This window comes from Falco peregrinus, chromosome 3 (assembly GCF_023634155.1).
Source record: "Falco peregrinus isolate bFalPer1 chromosome 3, bFalPer1.pri, whole genome shotgun sequence".
Taxonomy (NCBI): Eukaryota; Metazoa; Chordata; class Aves; order Falconiformes; family Falconidae; genus Falco; species Falco peregrinus.
The window spans coordinates 37,211,027-37,233,708 of record NC_073723.1 but is presented as its reverse complement, the minus strand read 5'-3'; the positions used below and the strand labels follow the sequence as shown (position 1 = coordinate 37,233,708).

The window sequence follows — 22,682 nt, the reverse complement described above, 5'->3', positions numbered from 1 at the left end:
AAAATTCACCTTTACAGCTACTCCATTTCCACAAGTCTCTGATGCACAAAGGTACTGGGAGTGCCATGGGGAGCCTCAGAGAACAAAACTCTGGGTAGACTAGGATAGTCTGACGCACGTCAGTTTTTGTCGCTTTACCAAGACTTGATTTTAATTTCACAGTAAGGCTGCATCCAAAGCAGTGCTGGAGCCTCCTGAAGCCTTCAGCCACCCCTAACTTCCCTTGGATGTTCCTCAAGGAACGGAGTGCAGTGGCAGCAGCAGGCTGGGGTGGACTTAGGGCTGGATGAGTTTCAAAGAACTTTGAGAAAGGAGTCAGTGCTGTAACAAAGCAACCTCCTGAGAGCCCACTGTGAAACTAAATTCATAATTTCTCATTGAATTCATCAGAATGGAAGCTCAGTGTGAATGACTCCATTAAGGCAAAGACAGAATTAGCCTCATCACACATGCGGCAGCATATGTCTCTTTCAACATGCACTTCAAAATAGATACCGAATAGAAAACAGATGATTTTTAACTTCCTATTAAGTCTACTGGTAAAGAAAACGTTCTCAAACCCCTGCATATCTTCATGCAAATTACTCTATTGCAAAGATAAATATCAAAGTTACATGAGATTCTAGATAAGTAGCAAAAAAGGCTTGAAAGAACAAGGAAGAAATAAAAACACCTACAAAATCTCCGAAGACGAAAAATAAACAGGAGTTTATTTGTGTTCTCAGGAAAGCTCAAAGCCAAACATTAGCATTTTCTTTTGGAGGCATCTTTTTGCATATTGAGAGCCAGCTTAAATAAACGGCTGGCTTTTCTTCTTAGAATATTTGGGAAGTCTGCAATTTTTTTTTCTCCTTCAAGAAAATAAACATGAAAACCAATGCAGGAAGAACTCCACACAGAAGTAGTGCAGAAGAAATTCAAATACCTTGTTATAATTATAAATGAGATCTTGGCCAGGCAGAAATGCATATGAAATGCTGTCAGGTGGAGTGTTTGCCAGCCATCCTTCAGGAGCAACAATCACAGAAATCCACCCTTGTCATCTTCTTGTGGATCTCCTTTCCCCACCCCTCATGAATTTTAAATAGCTTTTATTTTATTCCTATACTTCTCTCATAACCTTGCCCTAGCTTGTTCCCTGTTAGTCCCCAGGGTTCTTCTTTTGTATCCCAAAAATCTCAGTTGAGGATTTGCTGGTATCTAACATGAGAGGTTCAGGGACTCCAGTCAGCTTTAAGCTGCAGTAATTTTTTCTGCTTAGTAAAGCCTGGAGGGAAAGCACTTTTCCTTCCTTGCTAGATAGTAAACATTCCTCTTCCACGGGGCAAACAAATTATCTTCTGTTATTTGTAAAGACACTCAACTAATATTCTTGTTTACATCTATAGACGTCTTTGTGCTATCCCTAGTCTAGCTCAGGGAACTGAGCCGAAGGTGTTGCAGCTAACATCTGGTGGAGTAAAAGCCTGAATGCTGGCGAGCAGCACCCGGAGAAATCCATGCACAGCAAAAGACAGAAACAGTCACTCTCAAGTTCGAGTTCAGGCTAAGACAGCATCAGCAAAACGGATCTCAAGACAGTAAGTATCTTTGGTGAGCAATCTTGTTATACCCAGCAACTCAGCAGAAACATGGTTTTCTGCCTCCAGGGAAGGGTGCAACATGTACTCACTAATGACTGTTCATACAGATCAACACTACCTCTGTATGGCTTCCCACCCTCCTTACACGAGGTATTTCATGATCAAAGTACTGAAATCGACACTGCCAAAGCAACATTATTTGAACAGTCAAGTTAAACACATGCACATTTGAAGGATCAGAACTTTAATGAGTTTTTCTGGTGGTTTTTTGGCATGAATACAACAAACACTTCAACACAAATATAACTCTGCCTATGCAAAGTGAAGAGCTCTGCTCATGTAATTAGTATCTACAAGCACAAATATTTGTTTATAAGAATTGAACAAATCATTAAATATTTATTAGATTATTTCATAAATAGACTAATTAGTTCCGAAATAGCTGCTTTCTTAAACTACGTGACCAGTATGAATCTGTTACCCTTCATTTAACGGTTTTCATTGAAACGAATCCTCTGAATTGACAGAACTTCATTAAAACCAACAGACTGTTGTTCTAATCTTTGCAGGTGGTACCTGAAACTCAACACCTCCAAACAAAAACCAGTCTACTGCTATTCCAGTCAATAAGGCTGTAGGCAAACCTGTTACTTTTAACTTAGTCATCACAACCTCAACTGTTTGATGCTCATCAACACACACCTTAGAGAACGTAAAGCCTGTTAACAAACAGGGTTCTTCCAAAAATGTGAACACATCCACTGCTTGCTCAGGTTAGTTTAAATCACCAAAGATGGCTCCACATTTTTAAATTTGGTTTGAAATTGAAGGTGACTGAAATGTCCCGCAGTAATATGTCACCGCTTAAGAAAGCTGAAGTTAGAAATATCTCCCAGACGTGGGTTAAGATTTCCAGATGAATAGAGAGAGTAGGAGAAAGTGGGAAATACATGTTCCTGTCCAAAAGCTGCTGACTGCGTTATACAGCACTTGTCCAGGATGTGTCAGACAAGATTGCTGAGGCTGGGTTCTTGGTGCTACAGGAAAATGCCTGGCCAAAATACACTTGGCTGCTCTGGGATGAATTTCTCTCTATATTGTTTCATTACTGTTTTCAAAAGGCCCAGTTTAGCTGCTGTATGAAAAAAAGGAAGTTTCTAATCTAGCATTTTGCACCAAAATAAATTCGGGGGGTTGACCAGTCGCAGACACAAGAAACCAGGGTTCCAGCACACCTCTTGAACTAGCAATGCACAACAGAAGCTTAATATGAACTTTTCATAATATTAAATACAAAAGCTTACCTAAATATCTCCTTCAAACTCCTATTAATCTGCCATATAGCTTACCTAAGTATCTCCTTCAAACTCCTATTATTCTGCCATATCTCAGACTACTTTTTTCTTTTTCTGTGCATTTTCTACATCCAGAAGCATTTTAAACTTACTCATGGCATCACTAAGTTACACGAGGAACAAGGCAACTGACATGGCAAAACCAAACCTAACACAAAAGGTATATGCTGCAATGCTGTCAGAAACAGATAATAAGTACAGAAGCATCATGGAAATAATACAGGCAATAAATAGAAGCTATGTGAATATTTTTATTTTCAAGACCACTCCTGAAATTGTAAGATCAATTTGGCTTTGTTTTTCTCTCACCCCTTTTCCATCTTGTCAGAAAATAGTGCAAAACCACTGCAATCAATACTCTCTTGCTAGCTTGGATTAATGATTTATGTTAATTGCAGACATCTACATAAAAATACTCCTTAGTACTCCTCTTCCATAGGACCTTTGCCAAGGATGAAGTTCTGAACACACAAATAAAGTAAAAAGAAACTATTGTTTTAAAGAGAAAGCTTACCTTGTAGCACACTTTCAGCAGATGTCATCAAGAGGTCTGATTGCTTCCAGTGGCTTTGATCTTGCTATTGTGCAGCAGCTCCTGACTGAAACAAGTGACCTCAGGGGGACAAGGAGAGAACAGGGATCACTCCGCTCAGAAAGGGTCTCCACACATCAGACATGCTTTTTCATACTCTATTTACCTTCAGGCTGGACTCTGAAATACCAAAGCTCTGCAGCTCCAGCTAATGGGATGGGAGTTATCAGCTCCTCAAAGGTTCATGCCTGTCAGCTCCAGACAGGACAGCGAGACACCTGCTCCCACCAAGACCCTGCTGCTTCTGGTGAGGTGATGCTGAACTTCACCTCGGTTCTGTGGACACCCAACAGCGAAATAACAGAAAGACAACTCGTCAGCATATGTCACCTACAGCTTCCAGATGGGGAGAAAACCAGATGAAAAGCCTTAGCCAACATATGGGGGTTTTGTGGCATTTGCCATTTCTTTCAACAGCATGAACTAAGCCCCCGTGAGCATCAAGTAATGAATAAGTCACTTGTCCTGGCTAAGCACTAAGCTTCGATTGTGGGATAGAAGCTAACAAGAAAAATCATTGACAATGCAGCACCTGTTGACATTTTCCAGTATGCACTGACCTTTCCAGTACCATTACATTTGGCTTCACAGCACAATTACATTCTTTCAGGTCTATGTATTGGTAAGATCTTCATTATCTGAATCTTACCAAAATCTTCACACTTCTAGTGAGAGCACAAAAAAAGACATTACTGGAAAAGGCCTGTCTGAAACAATATTCAGTTCAGTGACACCAGACAGACCCCCACTTTGCTGCTGGCATTAATTGTTCACACCACCACACTGTAACCTAGCCAGGCAAGTACCGTGTAGAGGCTGACGACCAGCGTAAGGATGATGCCTGGTGACAGTGACAGGAGTAGGCAGCTAAAAAGCACCAAATGCAATATTAAAGGACAGAGTATAGCAAATGAACCTTGCAATCACAAGCGCACCTGCAAACCAGAAATTATTTCATGACATGTGAGAGGAGGCCAAGTTAATTTATCACTCAGAACACAAAACCCCACATTCTCCCTTGTTTAATTCATCTTAGGAAGTTACAATGATTAGTTTTATTTCTAGCAAACCTACAAATTTGCTTTCCATCACTTCCCTTCCTCCATTTACATTTGCTTAATATGCAAAGGTAATGCATTTTATTGAAGAAATAAGGAAGATCGGCATTAAGTCACGTCTGCTATAGAACTCAGTTGACTCCCCACCAGCTGGAATCTATCATTTGATTAAAAATGCTGTTGTGCCAGCTGCCATGCACCACGTTCCACTACCCTGATTCCTGGTGGAATTAAATCCATACTGAAAATGTAGTCCAGCATGAATCAGCCTCTTCTAAATATTAATGCATACCTGATAAATAAAAGCACTAAAAAAAGAATCCAGCCCTCCTAGACCTGGCCACCCCAATCTCTAATGCAGAAGGTGCTCAGTGGGGAAGAAATCCAAATTTAATGTATTATAAGGTAGTAATTTCATAAAGTAGCGCCCCTATTATACTCTCAGGTTTGCTTTCAAGAGTGATCTCTTTTACTATAAAAACAAACCAAACTCCTCTTCCAACAGAACCAGTCCTGAAATGAAAGACGGTTGCTGAGTTTAAAGAATTAAAAGCTCCTGTATCTCACTCATACAATGAAATATTTACTAGTTCAGGGTAATTATTAGGGAATGTGCACAGAGTAAAAAATAATTTATAGTTAAGTCTGTTACTGCTAGTTTAGTTAGAATGAGAGACTGTGTCAGGCAAAAAGCCCATTTCATTTGAGAGGGATTTCTGCCTGATGTGGACTGCAGGAATATATGCCAAGAGTACATGCTGTGAATAAGCACTGAAAAAGTTGCTCAGCTTCTTGCAGTGCAAGAACATTAAAAGCTTTAAGGCATCATTTGCAAAGGCAGGCTTAAAAGGCCTCTAAATAGAAGCATAGCGATGGTATATTGATAGGACCGATGCTTCCCATTTTTTTTCAGTTACCTCGAAGCAAGTTGCAGGCTACAGCTTCACTAGCTCTGAAGAAAAGTCCATCAGTAGCTCTGAAGAAAATTTATATTCAATGGCATGTTTGCAGCTTGCTTTGTTCAATGGATGGCCGTAAAGTTTAAAAGTTAAAAGGTTTTGATGGCTTCAGACAAGATACAGTCTCTTAATAAAACAGATATAAGAACACTCAGAGGTAAGGCTGAAAGCCCAAGCCCACATCCATTCCTGGTGTTGTCAAGGCAGAGAGTGCTCAATACTTTCTTTAGAAGAACTAGGTATTATGTGGATATTTCACTGATTAAACTGCTAACAATAGTCAACCTAAATTCCCAAGTGGCAATTAAGTTACACCATGTAAAAAATAGCTGGAAGAGAATATAGTAGGTTTTAGTCACAGTGATGAACATAACTGAGGGGTCAAGACACTACTAAGCCAAGCTGCTACAATGTGATAGTTGCTTAAACTGAATTGATGGTCCGAGAGTGGCAGAGAGTAGCCCAGCATGTGCATGACAGAAAGTGCTATCGTAACGGGCAGCTTGGCTGACTGTCCGCAGGGAGGGAAGTCCCTGCACCTGGAGTCCCAAGAGTGCTGAACTGTTCCTCAACCCTGAACACAGAGGTCCAGTTCAGACTTTCTGGAGAAACAAAAATAAACTAACTCTGCTGCATCTTAGAGATCTTCCTTTCAAATATATTTTAATTCAGTTTGGAAAAGCTTGATCTAATACTTCTGATTTTGTGGTTTTAAATCTTTTCAATTTCTGGATCCATTACATGACTTCCTCAATAAGCAAGAAATGTATTATTTCACGTATTTTTAGAGACTGAACTTTGTATATTTTAACTTTTCACACCACGACCTCTTTCACACCAGTAAAAAGTGTTGTAGTGTAGCCCTGCCTATGTTTATTCAAGCACCAATTAGAAATGCATTACACATGCACATACTGACAAACATCCTGCAAATACAGAAGACATGTAAATAATGTCTTCTCCTATTCAGTAACTTTTCTGCCAACCTATGCCAGCAACCTCAATCCACCATCGTCAACTCAGTCAACCTGACATGGATGCATTCCTCTTAGTCTATCATGCAAAATGAAGATACTCTCCATGCCAAAGATGCAAAGTACCTGGAAGTCCAAGAGTATCTGCTTTATTGAGAGAGCATAACAGCTCATCTAAAGGCATCACAAAGAGGATTTACACCACTGAAAAGGAAGTTTAGTTTCTCCTTGGTATATGTTACTTATCTCAAAAAGTGTCAGTGATAGTGACATTTAAAATCGTGATGTTCCTATACACCAAAACCCCATATATTGAGATTTAGCATGATTTCAGGAAGGGAATACTGTCAATCCCTGTATAAGAATTCAACCCCCATATTTGCCAATAGAGATATTAAAAAATAGATTCAATGGCAATTACAATATTCCTATCCCAAATGGTAGCTAAAACTTTATCCCACCCTACACTGGCATGTGTTCTGTGTGGGCCCTACATTTCAATAAAAGGAAGCAAATGCTTTTAACAGCACTCGGGAGATTTTTTATGAGATATGAGATCTACAGGAAGACTATTGTCCCTCAAATATTTCTTGACTTGAATGTACTATTCCAATTAATGTAACCCTTTTAGAAATGATAGAAGACAATGAAGTTTAACTCAAATGTTAAGAAAACTACAGCATAGCAACACCAGTAAGGTATTTTATGTAAAAATGATTATTTTATATTCATTATAATATTTTTATTTCAATAGTACTGGTGTAAAAATCTTCCGTACGTGATGCAGGTGCAGAGGAACCCTTTGTGGTCCCAGCACAAACCCACCCGAATCTGCCGAGGCTGATGCTCTCCCAAGAGGAGCAGCCACCTGGGCTCAGCTGAGTGCTGCAGCAGCATGCAGAGCCTGTGACGCTGCCACATGCATGTGCCTGCTGTGGCAAAACACATGCTTCCCTGAAAGCACAGCTCCTAACACCTGCTGTCCTGCCTCAGCCTGTCCTTGTGGCCCAGGCACGCAGCATGCCCTCATGTGAAAGCTGGTGGTCTAGACAGTAGGGGTATATGAACAAAGGTGTAGGGGAAGGCTCCTATATTACTGATTTTCTGAGTACTGCCAGCTCATAGGATTATGTTCCCTTTGTTCCGTAATCCCGAAGGCATAAAGTCATTGTGGCAGGAGACCTGAGGAAGTGTTATGATTAAATTAAGGACATAGGTTCTGGTAAAGAGCTCCTATGGATGCTTGGGAAAACAGTAAGCAAATGTCCCATCCATACTCAAATCTCCCATTTCCCACAGTCCTCATCTGCAGCAGTGCTGAACATACACCTGCAAACAGAAGTGTTGGGAGATCTGATATCAAATACTGAGAATGCCACAAGCCCTTAAGAAAAAAAGTGTCTGTATTCCAGCTCATTCAAAATAAACAGAAATAATGTAAGAACATTTCTTATTAATGTTCATTTTTCACCTTTGAAAGTTTGATGGAATTCAGCTTCAGACTGAGACACACACATTGAGTTACTTCTTTCCAAATTTCTTTAATTTCCAAGTTACTTTACCAAATTTCACCTGCCATACGATAACAACATTCATTTTCCTACATGGTGCTATGAAAAAAACCCATACAAGCTGTGAAACACTGAGCTGTTATTTTCTCTTCCTTGCATTACGGTAGCATCCAGGAGTCCCATACATGGCATGCTGGAGGCTGGCTCAGAGAGAACAAAAAACGTGGTTCTTGCCTCAGACAGTCACATTTAAGCATAAAAACACTCCAATAAGTGGATGGTTGACAAGGAAGTAGGAGGAAACAAAGAAACAGCATCAGTCAACATAAGAAGCAGTGGCTGTAACACATTGTTAACCTAGGGTTTTTTTTTTCCCCAGGGATTATAGCAGAGGGGATTAGAAGAAGGGATTTAAAAGGAGAAAATGAGGTTAAGTGTGTTGATGTCTGCCCACAGCTCATCCTTAATTTTGGCAACAGCAGTGAATAAAACCCACGGATACCGGTTTGAATACATGGCAGGTCAGTGATGAAGCTGATATTGCAGGTGAACTGGGGGATATGTGGAGGGGTGGGCCAGAAGGGCTTTGGATATGAAATGAGGCTGATTCTTACTACCATTATTATAAAAGCAATAGATACCTATTACAGAAATGCTCAAGCAAACAAATTTCTTTGTACAGCAGGTTTGAACAAGGTAAAAGCTACACAAGCCACACGTAGACCATGCTGAGACTGAGGTGTGGCATTGCTTCATGACCACAGGCATCCTGAGGGCTGGCTCCTAAACACCTTTCAGTCCACTGACATCTCTGGAGGGAGAAGCATGCCTTATTCAGCATCCTTCATGGTTGATTTTTCAATCCCAAGACATTAGCTAAATTGGTTTTCATGAGTTACTACCTTCTAATGGCTCCTAAAATATCTGTATGCAATGGTTGGAAACTTCTGTGTTCTACAGCTAATTTGGTCTTTTAAAATTGATTTACATATGATTACATATGATTACATATGATTTGCTATTTAATTCTGTTAGAAAATATTTCAGATAATATTTTTTGTCCTCTCCTTAGCTCAGCCATTTTACAAAGTTAAGACAGCAGAGACATCTGGGGTCCATTTAAGCTCAATAACAAACCCTGGCCTCAAAACACATTTGCCTTTCAGCAGATGACAATATCAACAACAGTGCTGCCTTTTATCCAACTGACCTGTGAGGAGGGCCTAGTATCCCCCAGCCTCTCATTACGCCTCTGAAAATATCTGTTTGGTGAGGCAAGGTGTTTCACCAAAGACATGTTGACATCAGATGAATTATTGTTTAGGGGAAAAAAGGCAACAGACACCTTCTTCCCATACATGACCTTTTTAATGTTGGTTTCCAAATCAACCATGTCTCATCAAAAGTTCCAGCAAAGCATCAGAAGAAAAAAATTTTAGGAACACAACACCATTGCAAAATTAAGGAAACCCTTTTTGCTGTACTGTATTCAGATAAACCTTAACAATGAAATGCTTGTTTAAAATATGGCTTACCTTTCTTTTTTTTTTTTCTTTTTTTGCTTTGTGCTCTTCACTATGTTGTTTAAAAGCTAGTAAGAATCAACATCCAAAGGGAAGCCAACAGGTAACACACCAGCTTGTTAATATATCACTGTCCTAAGTAACTGTAGGTTGGAAGAGCACACTGAGCCCCAGAACACTGTGTCCCATCCAGCCCTGTTGGTCATTTGTAGCAAGAGATCCCACAGAGCAGCACCTGGCTCAGGGAGAGTGGCACTGCTTTCCAGGCTCCACCAGCTGCAGGGATGACACCTCCACTTGATGGAGGGTGTCTTGACTTGAACAGAGATGCTGCATCCACATGAAGACCCAGCTGCTCAGAAGTAACTCTATGTGTGTGTCAGTCTGAAGCTGAATTCCATCCCACAGCTGGGCACATACACTCCTGTCAGCATCCCCTACAGCATCCTGATAAGGCTCTTATAAGATGCAACTCACCATACAATAAAATAAGCCTTCAAAAGATGCTAAATGGACCATGTCCTAAAAGTAGCTACTTCCCTCCCCTGACTAGAGCGGGACCTCAGGTGACCAGCTCTGGTGAAGGCTTCCTCTGCCTGAGGGTCCCAAAGAGCACTCCAGGCTGGTGAAGCAGAAAATGCGTATATTCATGTTTTAGTGCTTTATCTGGGGGTGGATATTCTGCTGTCAAAAGCAAAGAGTTGTGTTCCTGACAACAGTAATGACAGAACTAAATTAAGAAAACAGATCAGAGAGGCAGAGAGATGCAGTTGAGCTTTGGATGAACAAACCTCATCAATCGACTGGCTATCAGCTATCTAAATAGATTAAAAGAATTATTATTACAGCTGTAGTTTAACAGTTTGGAAAAGTGACATTTAAAGTTGCTACTTAACATTCAGACGTTCTTAACGCTATGCAGTAAATTTGTTATTTAAAACCTACTTGCAAATACATGGTAACTCTTGCAAGTTAACAGCAGCATTCAAAAGCATTGGCAAGAGCAAATCAAAGTGCATCCATTTTTGAGAAATGAAGTATTTTCATGACTTCAAGTTCTCATCAGATAGCAACTGTAAAAAATGGGCCCATTGCAACATGTACAATAGCCCAGAAAAATGTCATTTTTGCTACACTTCCTTCAGATATAGTCAAATGAAATTAGATTTTCAAATCCATGGAAGACAGGCATATGAAAACACTGTAGTGCCTCCCCAATGCCATCTTCATATGTCAGAACACTAAATGCGAAAGTTCATACGTTTGATTTCCTAGAAGATACCTAGATTTCCTAGATTCGATACCAAGAGGTATCGAATTTTTCCCCTCTTTTTAAAACCATACCACTTCCTGGGGAAAAAATAAAATAAAAATATGTGCACGCCTCAGGCACTCTTACTTATTCTGGACGGACGCAGATTATGCTGTCCCAGTTGAGTGATTTAAAATTGCATTTATTGTGATGTTTCAGGATTGAAGAGGTCAAAGCCTTCCCTGGGGGAAATGACTATAAGGTGTTCTGCAGACCTTAAATCTAAGGAATACATGTTAACTTCTTAGTTCCGCGAGGTTAATGCGTGCGTTGATTTCACTGTAAATAACATGACCTTCTTATTAACCAAGAGAAAAGCAGTAACTTTCATGCATATAGAGTTGAAATTACTTCTTTTCTTATATTTCCCCTCCCCCTCAAAATATGCAAAGCAAATTTTGAAATTCCCAACCCCATATATCAATGAACATTGAGGTTCAAAGTCAAGTACTAGAAAGTCAAGAAACACCAGAACAAATTTAGTTCAGCTCCCTTGTGTTTATACATTAAAATGAAATATTTAATTACATGATGTTGTGCTATTTTTTGACTTTTCAGCATTATCAGTATTTTAAATAACAGGAAACAAATTCCATAGTGGCCTGATTTGAAAAGATATTCAGATGTCTACCTCATTTCAAATATAATACTCCAACAAAGTTATTTATCTTGCTGAGAAAACTATAAGGTCAGCTAAAAATTTTCCTAAGATTACCTGTGAGCTTGATTTTTTTTTTTCAGTGGACAAAACACTTTTGGAAATAAAATTATCTCTTCCGCCAGCAAATACTGCTTGATAGTATGCTGTGATCTAATTTTGAATGAACAAAATCAGAACAAATCTCCTTTTGCCTAATTTTTTTCAAACAGGTCTATCACAATGACTAGCTTATCAAAATATTTCAACTCACATTCTAAAAATACCAGCTATTTATTATTTTAATCTGCTGTACAGACATCAGTCTAACAATCAATTAGAGTAAGTGGCTATGAATCATGCAGATTTTAGGAATATCTTGGCTCTCTGAACAATGTTCGGGTTTTAAATCTTTATTGATAAAAATATCTTACTTCCAACAGAAATCTACATACAAATGTGCAAATTAGGGCTAGAGCAGCAAGCCTGCTTTATGGCTGAAAGGTGTCTGGGCTTGGCGAGCTGCCTTCAGTCCTACTTCCACCTTGGCTCGAATAATTGGAATAAAGATGAATGAAAATTTAGGCCTGCAGTTTTAATAGTAACTATTTGTTATTTAAATTTCTTTTTCCACACTGAATGATTGCAAGAATGTGTGCTCAGAATTAAAAGGCTGCTCTTTAGCATCACCACATTGATTTCTTGGGGTCCTTGCAAAGGTTTTCACATTGTTTCTGGACTACAGCTCTACACCCTTCTAACTGCCTGTCAGACATCATTTCTACTTATGAATAAATAATATGATGCCCAGGGGAAACGTTGGGCCAAGACAATAAAATCAATATGTGTCTAGCACGTGTTAGATAGTTGTTCAGCTGAAGTCTGTCTCAAATATGTGGAGTAATTTTAACATCAAAACAAATGATTTCTAAACTGAGCTTAAAGGAGAGCTATTGAGAAAGCACTACCACTATGTCACTGCATATCTTCTTTGAAGAATAACATTATCCTCCTAAAATGTGAATAGATACTCTGATTGCGAAGTATTTGGCAATTACTTGTCTACAAATTTCAAATATTCATGCTACAGATATGGTAGCAACTGATTTTTTATTCTGTTCCTCTTGGAGTAGTTTTGGTGCACATCTGCGTAGTCAAGCTGTTATTACAACACTTATTTTTTATTTTAAAAACAACTTCTTCCAAAATTGCTTTTTTTGTTGTTTTTGGGTTGCTTTGGTTTTTTTAAGAGGGCCTGGGATCAAAAGTAAAACAAAAGCAGGGTAAATTAATCATTCATGCAGCTCTGTAATTGCCTTAGTCATTCCTGCAACGTAAGCCTATTTTTGCAGTCAGCGCAGTTCATGGTTCAGACACCCACCGCTGTAGCCCTGCAGATGCAAACGCGCCGCAAGAATATTTGAATCGCTCCACTTCTATACAATATCTATACACAAGTATTTATCTATAGATAAATAAAACAACCTTAACTCCTCTTGTGAGGTGGTTCTTTAATTCCTTTACATTACATCTGAGAAGGCGTGTTATGTTAAGCACACCACATCGTGAGCAGCATCCTAGCAATCGATTGCTCACTTGTTTTCCCACACCTGACTTAAGGTGGACCTGCACAAGCTTGACTCCGGCACCTCCTTCTTTCCACCTAGGCATCCTCCAGGCACCATGAAAGCTTGGGCTGTGCCACTCAGCAGCACTCAGGCCCTGCTGATGGCGTATCACCTCCCTTCCCAGCTCACCAGGGTCAGGGGGCTGAAATCTCACAGATCCTCACCTCCTCAAAAATGTCACCTGCCACCATGTTCCTCACAAACATCAACCTAATGCTGGAATTCCGTGAGGAGGTGGCTGGGTTATTTTGGGACAGGGGGCAAGCTGCTGGTGCTCACTGCCAGCAGCCCTCAGAACAGCCACAGGCACCCAGGCTCAGCAACATGCCCATGCAAACAGCAAAGGAGGCAGGAAACAGGTAAGGGCAAGACAGCAAATACAGTCAGACCCACGGATGAACTCTGAGATCACTGACTGCAAGTCACCAACACCCAGCCCAGGGACATTGCTCTCAAAAGGTTTTTTTCAACCCCCTGCTGTTGTGCAGATCCTCCCCTTGGGAGCATGCTGACATGGCAGCTCCTCCTGTTACGTTCAGTGTAATGAAAAGCACAAACTTCACGTATTTATGACCCTTTCAGATTGAGGAGCTGCAGCTGAGTGCCCTTGCCCGGGGGTTCTTACTCCTGCAGGAGAGCTGGCCATCTGGAAGGGCAATCTAAAGAAAGCATAGGGAAAACCTGACATCTTGGGGAAGGAAACCTGCAGACATGCAGAAGCTACCGCTGATGGCAGCAGAGATAAGAGATGTCTTGAGGCTCATGCTAGCCAACACAGCGGAGCCCATTAACATCAACACAGAGAGAAAATGCTTTTACCAACTCAAAGTAAAATGCTAAAAGACAAGGAGAGAGGGCTTCCCAGAAAAAAAAGACATAAAAAACCCCCACCAAGAAAAAAAAAAGAACCACAAAGAAACAAAAACCAAAACCCTGACCCCCCCCCCCCCCAAAAAAAAAAAAAAAAAAACAACCCACACAAGCAAAACAGAGGTGGCTCAGGCTGAGGCTTGTGTGTTTCTTTATTAATGCTGTATATATACAAACCCCAGCCTGGGCGCAGTGGTGGGCTGTTTGCACGTGGATGTTATTAGGGAAAGGGGTAAGATGGGAACCGAAAGCAGAGCAGCTATTCCTGAGTAACTTCCAACACAGGTGAGCTATAAATGTTAAGCAGCGAACCATGTGTCCCATGCACCAGCCACTCTGAGAGAAGCACCTCCTCATCCCCTCTTGCTGCCTTTCTGGTGGTGGGCACGGCCAGGCTCCTGACCCTGCTCCCTCAGTCTTGATCAGAGCTCAGATGCCAGCAAGCCCTCTCCTGCTGGCACTGAGCTCACTGCCTCACACATCTTCCTTCAGCCACACGCCTTGTGCCTCCACCATGCCAGTGCCAGGCCAGACAACCAACAGCAGAGACACAGGGAACAGGGCAAACCTCTGCGAAGCCCAGCAATGGCCACCATGCACATCAAAACAGGCCTCTGTGTCCTCCATGAGATGTAAGTTTGCCAGGGGGAGCCTGCAAACACAGCTGTCCTCCTACAGAGACCAACCCAAGAGACCCTGCCCTGCTCATCACCCCTCCCGCATCCCTCACCCCATGGCACCTATCACAGGAAACCGCCATTCCTCCACTTCTAACGGAACAACTGCACAGCGCATACTTCTGCCAGCCCTCGGCTGACAGGATCGCTTGACCTTGGACACTTGACCAGTGACCACTTGATTCGCACTTTCTTATGCTTTTGATACTATTTAAATAAAGAGCTATGCTTCCTAAAACTGACACTGGCTGTAACCTCTTGGCCTTGATGTGGCAGAGCCATACTAACTCTGGGGAGGAACCCCTCAGTGAAATACCCAGACCCTTCTGTGCGTGCCGTGCCTGGAGATGTGGTTCCACACTGAGACCCTCAGCAGCCTGACTGGCTGAAACAAGTCCTCAGTTCACCAGCCTCCTTCATCACAGGCCACACCTGCCTTCCCCACCTCCATCTGAAGGTACTTCCTTCAGTCTCACTTTGAACCAGTCAGCTCACCCATGGCGGGGTTGTTTGTGTATTACACAGTCAAAAATCCCAAGCCGCCAGGCTAAAGTTTAATACTATGTCTCCACCAACACAGCCAGTTGAAAGGATCCTGTCCTCACCTTCCAGCCTCAGTCAAGGCCAAACAGCTGTTTCTGGCAGTATTATAAATGGGATCAGAGAACTACATCCAGATTTTTAAAAGGCTCTAGAACCCAAATAAAACTTTTTTTTTTCTTTCCCCAGCTCTAAGATTCACAGCTTTTTTGAGCTGGAAGGATAACTTGCTGGACCTGCAGCTGTGCTCAGATGGCACTGTGTTGCTGCCTAATGCTGATGGAGGATTACATGGCATGATAGCCTGTTCATCGTTTCTCATTTCCTGTGCAAGAGTTCAGGTTATCCAGGTCATTTAGGCACACATCAGAGTCACCAATGCATTTTTATTGCAAAAAGATTGCAAAATATTTACAAAATGATGAGCTAGTCAAAAGGGAAGAGAGAAAGCCCCCTCACCTTTCAGAGGTGGTTCATCTCCAGATCTGAGTAGCTTTTACAGAGAATGACAGTTCAGGATTAAAACACTTTATCTTTGAGAGATTTAAAAACAATCATCACAGTCCTCTGGCTTCCACAAGCTAAGACTCCAGAAGCATGAGTAGTACTGAATTCATTTTACACTCATTTTATCTCCAAGGTGTCTGGCCAAGCTCGTGGACTTCTACGTTCACTTTAAAGACAAATATTACCAAGAAGCAATGTTTCTATGAATCATACGTCAGTTACATTCATGCATTTCTCATGGGCCCAAGATCTGTCATTGAAGCATCTCTGTGCTACGTACAGATAGAAAAGGAGAGTGAGAGAAAGACTCGGAGTATATCCACACAAACTCATACAACCAATCACTGTAGCTAAGGAGGTACCTGGTCAGACAAGCTGTAGCTGAGTATATTAAGAGAGATGCACTCTGTTTCTGCAAAGGAAAAGTTAAACCAGTTAGCTTGTCTGAGCAAACCAACTTTCCTTTAGGAAAAGCTAGGGACATGCACCAGGTCAGTTATTGCAATGTGGTTACCTTGAAAGTTTTTTGCTTGTGATATTATCACTATCCTGTAAGTAATGACCACCTGCTCGGTATGCAGTAGCAAAGCACCAGTTCCCTGGAAAGTTTCAAGGCTATCACTGTGCTAAGAAAGGGACTTCAGATCTTCCCAGTCAACTCAGCCACAATCTGAGTGCATTACATACAACCAAATCTGGTGTGGTACCATATCATCACTTATTGCTCTTTACAACTACCTGACAGGAGGCTGTAGACAGGTGTGTGTTGGTCTCTTCTCCCAGGTACCAAGTGACAGGACAAGAGGAAACGGCCTCAAGTTGCCCCAGGGGAGGTTTATATTAGATATTAGGAAAAGTTTCTTCACTGAAAGGGTGGTCAAGCATTGGAACAGGCTGACCAGGAACATGGTGGAATCCCCATCCCTGGAAGTGCTTAAAAAACTTGTAGATGCATCGCTTAGAGGCATGGTTTAGTAGTAGACTTGGTAGTCCTGAGTTAACAGTGGGACTTTACGTACTTAAAGGTCTTTTCCAACCTAAATGATTCTATGATTCTATGATCACTTAGAAACAGCCACCCAGCAAAGGCCAGGATACTTGGAATAAAAAATAACTGCAGTGTTTGAAAATGAACTATCTGCCAGGTGTTGGGAGATGTTAAGTATTCAAGTGACAACCCAATATAAATTTGGCATTGCTCAAATCTCATCAGACCTTCCGTTAATGAACACAAGCGACACCAAGACCACACAGTGAAGACTGGATCTCACTGGTCTCCACACAAATGTACCAGATACGCTTTGCAGAATGCATACCTAGACTAACTTCCTGACCACAGTATTGTCTTCTGTACCCTCCGCAGCGGGCTTTTTGTAATTTGAACATGAAATATGAACCTCCACCTGTCTATTTTGTTATTTAATTTCTGTCCATACCCATGGAGACCACACAGACCTTTCAAAACAAGCTTTGAAACAACCAAATGCAATGTATAGATCTGCGGCACCTACAGCAATTGCAACAGCAGAAACAGCTTTTCAGTTGGCAAAGTGAGCAAAGATGATGATTTCTAATGAGGCAGCCATTGCTTTGCTTGACCTAAACAGATCCACTGATGATAATTCCCATCACCTGGGGCAGGAAAGCCTGTGCCAGCACTGCAGAGCATGTGATGCCTCTTGCACAGCTCCAGGAAGACAACCAGCTATGAGACTGGGATGCTGAGGGGTAAAGGAAGGACTTTCTGAATGGTCATATACAAGCCCACATCCAGCTGATTTTACCTTTCAGCTGGCACTGGTACTGCTGCTTTTTAACACATGGAAACAGCAACTGCATTTTCAAAATGTATCACGTCTTTATTTTATACATATGCACACACACTGGCAATTTCACACAGCACATCATGGATCATGAAGTGTAAGCTACAGCTTCTGTAAAAGCTACCTGTAATGTTGCTGCTACCCAGTTTAATTGCTTAGCACCGGCATGTTCATAAATTACAGTGGTCTACAGAAAACTGAACTAAAGCCAAGCTGACCACCACAGGAAATAAAAAGCAGTTGCATATATAATTACCTTCAAGTCTCTGCAGAGCTTGATGTTCAAGTGATACACAATATCGACAAATGTTTCCTCCTAGGCAAAAAAAAAAAAGTTCACAATTCTGAATTCAATTATGCCACACTATAAGAACATAACAGACAATACACATTATCCTCTATTTCTTCAGATTTTAAATCATATCCGGAGAAAAGTACTTTAGAAAAAGGTTTCCTTCCTGTATTTAAGTAACACAAGAAACTAATACAGTTTTAAAAACCCTTTTTATTATTTTTCTCTGTTTACTACCTTCTGACTTTCAGAGATCTGATAAAGAAGTTAGGTTGAGAATTAGGACAATTTTATTCTCTCAGCTATGTAATGTTGCCAATAATATGGCTTTCGTAGACCAAAACAGAATTAAAGGCTCCTATATGTAAACTCAGGGTATTTTATAGCCATGCATTGATTGTATCTTCAGAGAGATTTCTGCAACTGCTTGGGTTTTATGAGCAGAAACTCAGTGTTACTTAGTAATTGTATTGGTTTGTTATCTAAAGAAAGAGCATCCAGGTCAGTGATGAGAGATTTACCAGGAACAGAGAGAGGTAAAGAGGTTGCAAACCTTCCATTAGCACCAGCCTTCCAACACATACTTTCAGTTATGGGATAATGGAGTGGCCATGTGGCTGCAATCAATCCTGCAATGCCTATATAATAAAAATGTCAAACTTCTCAGACTGATTTTCTTTCCATTGCCTACATGAAAAATTAAACTAACTTGGTTTGTAAATTGACTTAGCTAGAAGAAAGTACTTTCCTCTCCCTGAATGCGTATTTCAGATTTAAAGGGTCTTAGACCGTTAACTTTGTAAGGAACTAGCTTGCTATAGTATTTTAAGGCTAGTTTAAACCAAAGTTAGAGCAATAAGTAAATAAGGCTGTACAGTGCTAACCAGTAAGATTAGGAAATGTAATTGCTGCCAAAGTAAGCAGAAACAGATATAAAATAAGACTATTTCTGAAGGAATATGCCATTTCTTCTACACCATTAATTTTCAGAAGAGACTCAAGTCTGTAAAGCAGCTTAAGAAATCAGAGATACTGTCAGACTATCTGCTTGTTCAGACCACAGAAGGATACACTGATTCAATTACTTTCGTCTGATGAAAACCCAAATTAGAATCGGTATAAGTGCATATTACAACTCAAACTTTTTGCACAAAGACAGAAACAATTTCTTTTTTGTAAGCATTAACAGTCGCTTTGCTCATTCAACTCCTCCTTTCCCCCCCCCCCCCCCCCGCCCTTTACTGGTGTAGTCGACTAAAAATAAAGCAGTGCAAGCTCCTGGAGAACTGTTGCTTAGCTACATTCTCAATTATCACAATGCTGGCCTTACTCATTCAGTGTCAAGGTCAAAGCAATTGTTTCTTTACTTTAATGATGAAGTATCCTGTTTATAAAAACCTTATCTGTTTCCTACTTTGTAAAATATTGCACATTTCAGTCAATCATTCCTGGCTAGTCCTCCAGAGAGACAAAGTGTGAGAACATACCGGTAGTGTTAATTTTTGCCCTTAATGGAGAGCTTTTTTCCCAACTCCACCCAGAACACCAACTGCCTCACACAGGCAATGAATTACACCAACATTTTTTCCCCTTCTTTGCTGTAGCCAAGCAAGTATGGCAGAAATGCAGTAGTTGTATATTTACTCTTATTCTTCCCCTTGTCCAATGACAAGCACAAGTAGAGCAACAATTTTTAATTAGCATGTACTTCTAGTCAGCGTTGTGGGAAAGCTACAGCGAAGAAGGAATTTCCCCATCAATTTTAAACATGAGAAGTTTTTGGTTCCTCTTTGCCTTTGAGGGCAGGTGTTTGGCTGCAAAGCCTGCAATTCTCCCCAGGCTAGTCTGGGCTGCTGAATATTTCATAGCCCCTGAGAAACGCAGCTGTAATCAACTTGCAAATAATGAAATGGGCAGTGATAATAGAGCAGAGGTAAAGTGCACCATTAGAAAGGATCAGTGCTTTGGCTGCTGCTGCAGTCTTGCTGTAACAATTTATCAGGTTATTTGATAAAATAATGCTATCAACTACAAAATCAAAATGTATGTTATGCCAAAAAAATCAGAAAGTGTCTCAGGTGGCCAACATGAATTGCACAGAGAAAAAAATCAGGAAAAGTGCCAAAGGTATTGCATTCAAGACCAAAACTCCATTAAATGTATTAATCACATGCCGATTACAGACAGCCATGTTAGGGTATTAATAGAAAAATAAGTTTACAAAAGTTACTTAAGGTAGGAAAAGTTTTATAAAAATTAAAATAAAACAAAGAAAATATTTAAGAGGCAGTAAACAAGTTCATTTTAATCAAAGCTTGTAGAGTAACCCAGTTGCTGTCCTAATTTCTTTGTAACAGGATCTTGAGGTTTGACAGTTGGAAGCTCAGTGTTACAGTGTCCCCTCTGTATTGTTTGGTGCTGACGAGTACCAAAAGACAGCAAAAGACAAACACTGAGATTACTATCATGGCATTTCCTGAAGAAAGGACATGAACTATGATTAAGAATTTCACATTGAAAACCAGGATTGAGCAAGAGGTGAAACTAAACAGGCAGTGATCGGCTGGGTAGCAAGTTGTACCTGTGAATTATGCAGGGAAGCTCCACAGAAATAATTCTTGTCACTTCAGAAACCCCACACAAAACCTGACTGCTCCTGATCTGCTCCAGGTTTCTGAGGAACAAAGCACTGACTGTACAAACACAAGTTAATGTCACAGATGAGGCTACAGTGGCTATGCAGTAAAATGGGCAAGTTCATACATGATGACCCATCTGGATGGACAGTGAGACACCCTATATGAGTATTTCCTAATAACAAAGATGACCTCTACGCATCTTTATGAATGTGGACAGAGCTGTGACTCAGACGCTAGCTCTTCACCCTGATCTGCAATGGTAAGCACAGATAAGTTGCAAGAGGCACAGTCTGCATGCAGGGAAGGGCTACCTCAAACGACTTTCTCCTAACCTCCTGCAGAGCAAGGGTAGTGGTGGCTGAGGCAAATATGCTCTCACAGGCACAGCTTTTGTTACCTCATGGTCTGCTGTATATCATTAGCACAGGTGAATTCCACTGCATAGCCAGTGTAAAATACTAAAATAGAATATTTCAGTTGGAAAGGACCTACAATGATCATCTAGTCCAATGTCTGACCAAAAGTTAAAGCATGTTGTTAAGGTAAATGCCGACAGGCTCAGGGCACCAACCACCTTTCTAGGAAGCCCGTTCCAGTGTTTGACCACCCTCTCTGTAAAGAAATGTTTCCTGATGTCAAGTCTGAACGTCTCCTGATGCAGCTTTGAACCATTCCCACACATCCCATTGCTGGATATCGGGAGAAGAGATCATCATCCACCTCCACTTCCCTTCCTCAGGAAGCTGTACAGAGCAATGAGGTTGCCCCTCAGCCTCCTTTTCTCCAAACCAGACAAGCCCAAAGTCCTTAGCTGCTCCTCATACGGCATTCCTTCCAGTCCTTTCACCAGCAAGCAGCTGGTGAAAACAGCTGTATTTCAAGCGACTCTACGTGATGTGTGATTGTGGGGAAAAACAGATGAGAAACAAGTACAGGATGAAGAATAAACATAGTGCTCCAGTCACACCTGTTAGAAACACAGCAATCCCCAAAAAGTGCTATGTGGTAGGTGGACCCCCCTCCACATGGACCAGAACATGCTTCACTGCAGAAAAGATTAGTCTGTCTTCCCCAGCAGACATTTCCCCAGGCACCTGAGGAAACTCTGCTGAACCACAGCTCCCATGGCTGCAGTCCTTTCTCATCCTCTCTCCAAGCAAGGACTGACACTAATAGCTGCCTTCTGATAGATACAGGGAGAAGGTAACAGGCCAAAGTGGTAGGCAATTCACAGAAAGCTGATGTTGGCTCCATTAGTTAACTCCTCATATCCACAAGAATAAGCTGAATGTCATTCCTAGAAATTAAAGGAAGATCTGGATGCAGGACTGCTGGTAGGTTCACATGCAATACTGCATATTGCAAAGTCTTGAGAGAAGTGTGAGTTGCTCAATGGGATACTGCAAACGTGTGCAAGCAGAAAGCCAACTGTAATGGGAAATAAAAAATGCTATGCTCTTTGAGAAAGAACTTCTCCACTCAGGAAAAACCTCAATTAATGTCTATCTAATCATCTTTTACATGTTTCAAAAAATAGTTCATAGAAACTCCAAGAATCCAAGCAGACTGTAAAAGAAATATTAATGAAGTTGATAAACATATCTTCTTCCTTCAGTCCCTTTGTACTTGCTATGTTCTCCGCACAGACACTCTGTATTTTCATTTCTTTCCTCATCAGTAACAGATACAGAAGGTGGATAGGTTTAATATTGCTAAAGAAAATCTGGTGTACACATGTTCAGTGCAGCAGGGGAAAATGAGCTCTCCAACATCCCAAAAACATCACCTGTCACTAAAAGAAAGTGGTGTCTCAGGGTGATACTGCACTAGAGTAATTCCCATGCTTTGATAATCAAAGGACTCCTCCTAGTGCTGTCTTCCATCTGCTGGAGAAAAGATCACACAGATAGACCTTCCAGCCAGATGGAGCCACCAAAAATTCTCTTTATCTATCAGAAAGCTCAGACATAACTGAGATGCACTCATTCATATTCTCCTGCTCTTGCTCCTGCAAATACCCAAAGATAAATTACTCAGACAAACTCAGATTTAGACTTTAAATGTCACAGGCAAATCTTACGCAGCTCATTTTTCCTTTCATTTTTTTTTTCCTGGCATGGAAGAAATACTCTTATTAACTCACTGGGGATCATGTCTTCCTTCTACTATCTGGGAAAAAGTACAATGTGACAGAGAGACATT

At 40.9% G+C, this 22,682-nt stretch overlaps 1 protein-coding gene across 9 annotated transcripts in view; it reads right to left on the bottom strand.

Moving 5' to 3' along the window:
* PAG1 (phosphoprotein membrane anchor with glycosphingolipid microdomains 1) overlaps positions 1–22,682 on the bottom strand; it is a 116,202-nt gene that overhangs the window by 71,548 nt on the left and 21,972 nt on the right. For 3 of the 9 annotated variants that reach the window (XM_055799691.1, XM_055799689.1, XM_055799681.1), the window contains exons 2-3: positions 17,806–17,865; positions 3,453–3,551 (exon numbers count right to left, since the gene is read on the bottom strand). The gene's annotated coding sequence lies outside the window, so the exon portion shown is untranslated. Of the gene's footprint in view, positions 1–3,452; positions 3,552–16,088; positions 16,139–17,805; positions 17,866–20,422; positions 21,078–22,682 lie in introns of those variants that run through there. The other 6 variants (XM_055799690.1, XM_055799682.1, XM_055799683.1 and 3 more) reach the window with 5 other exon arrangements.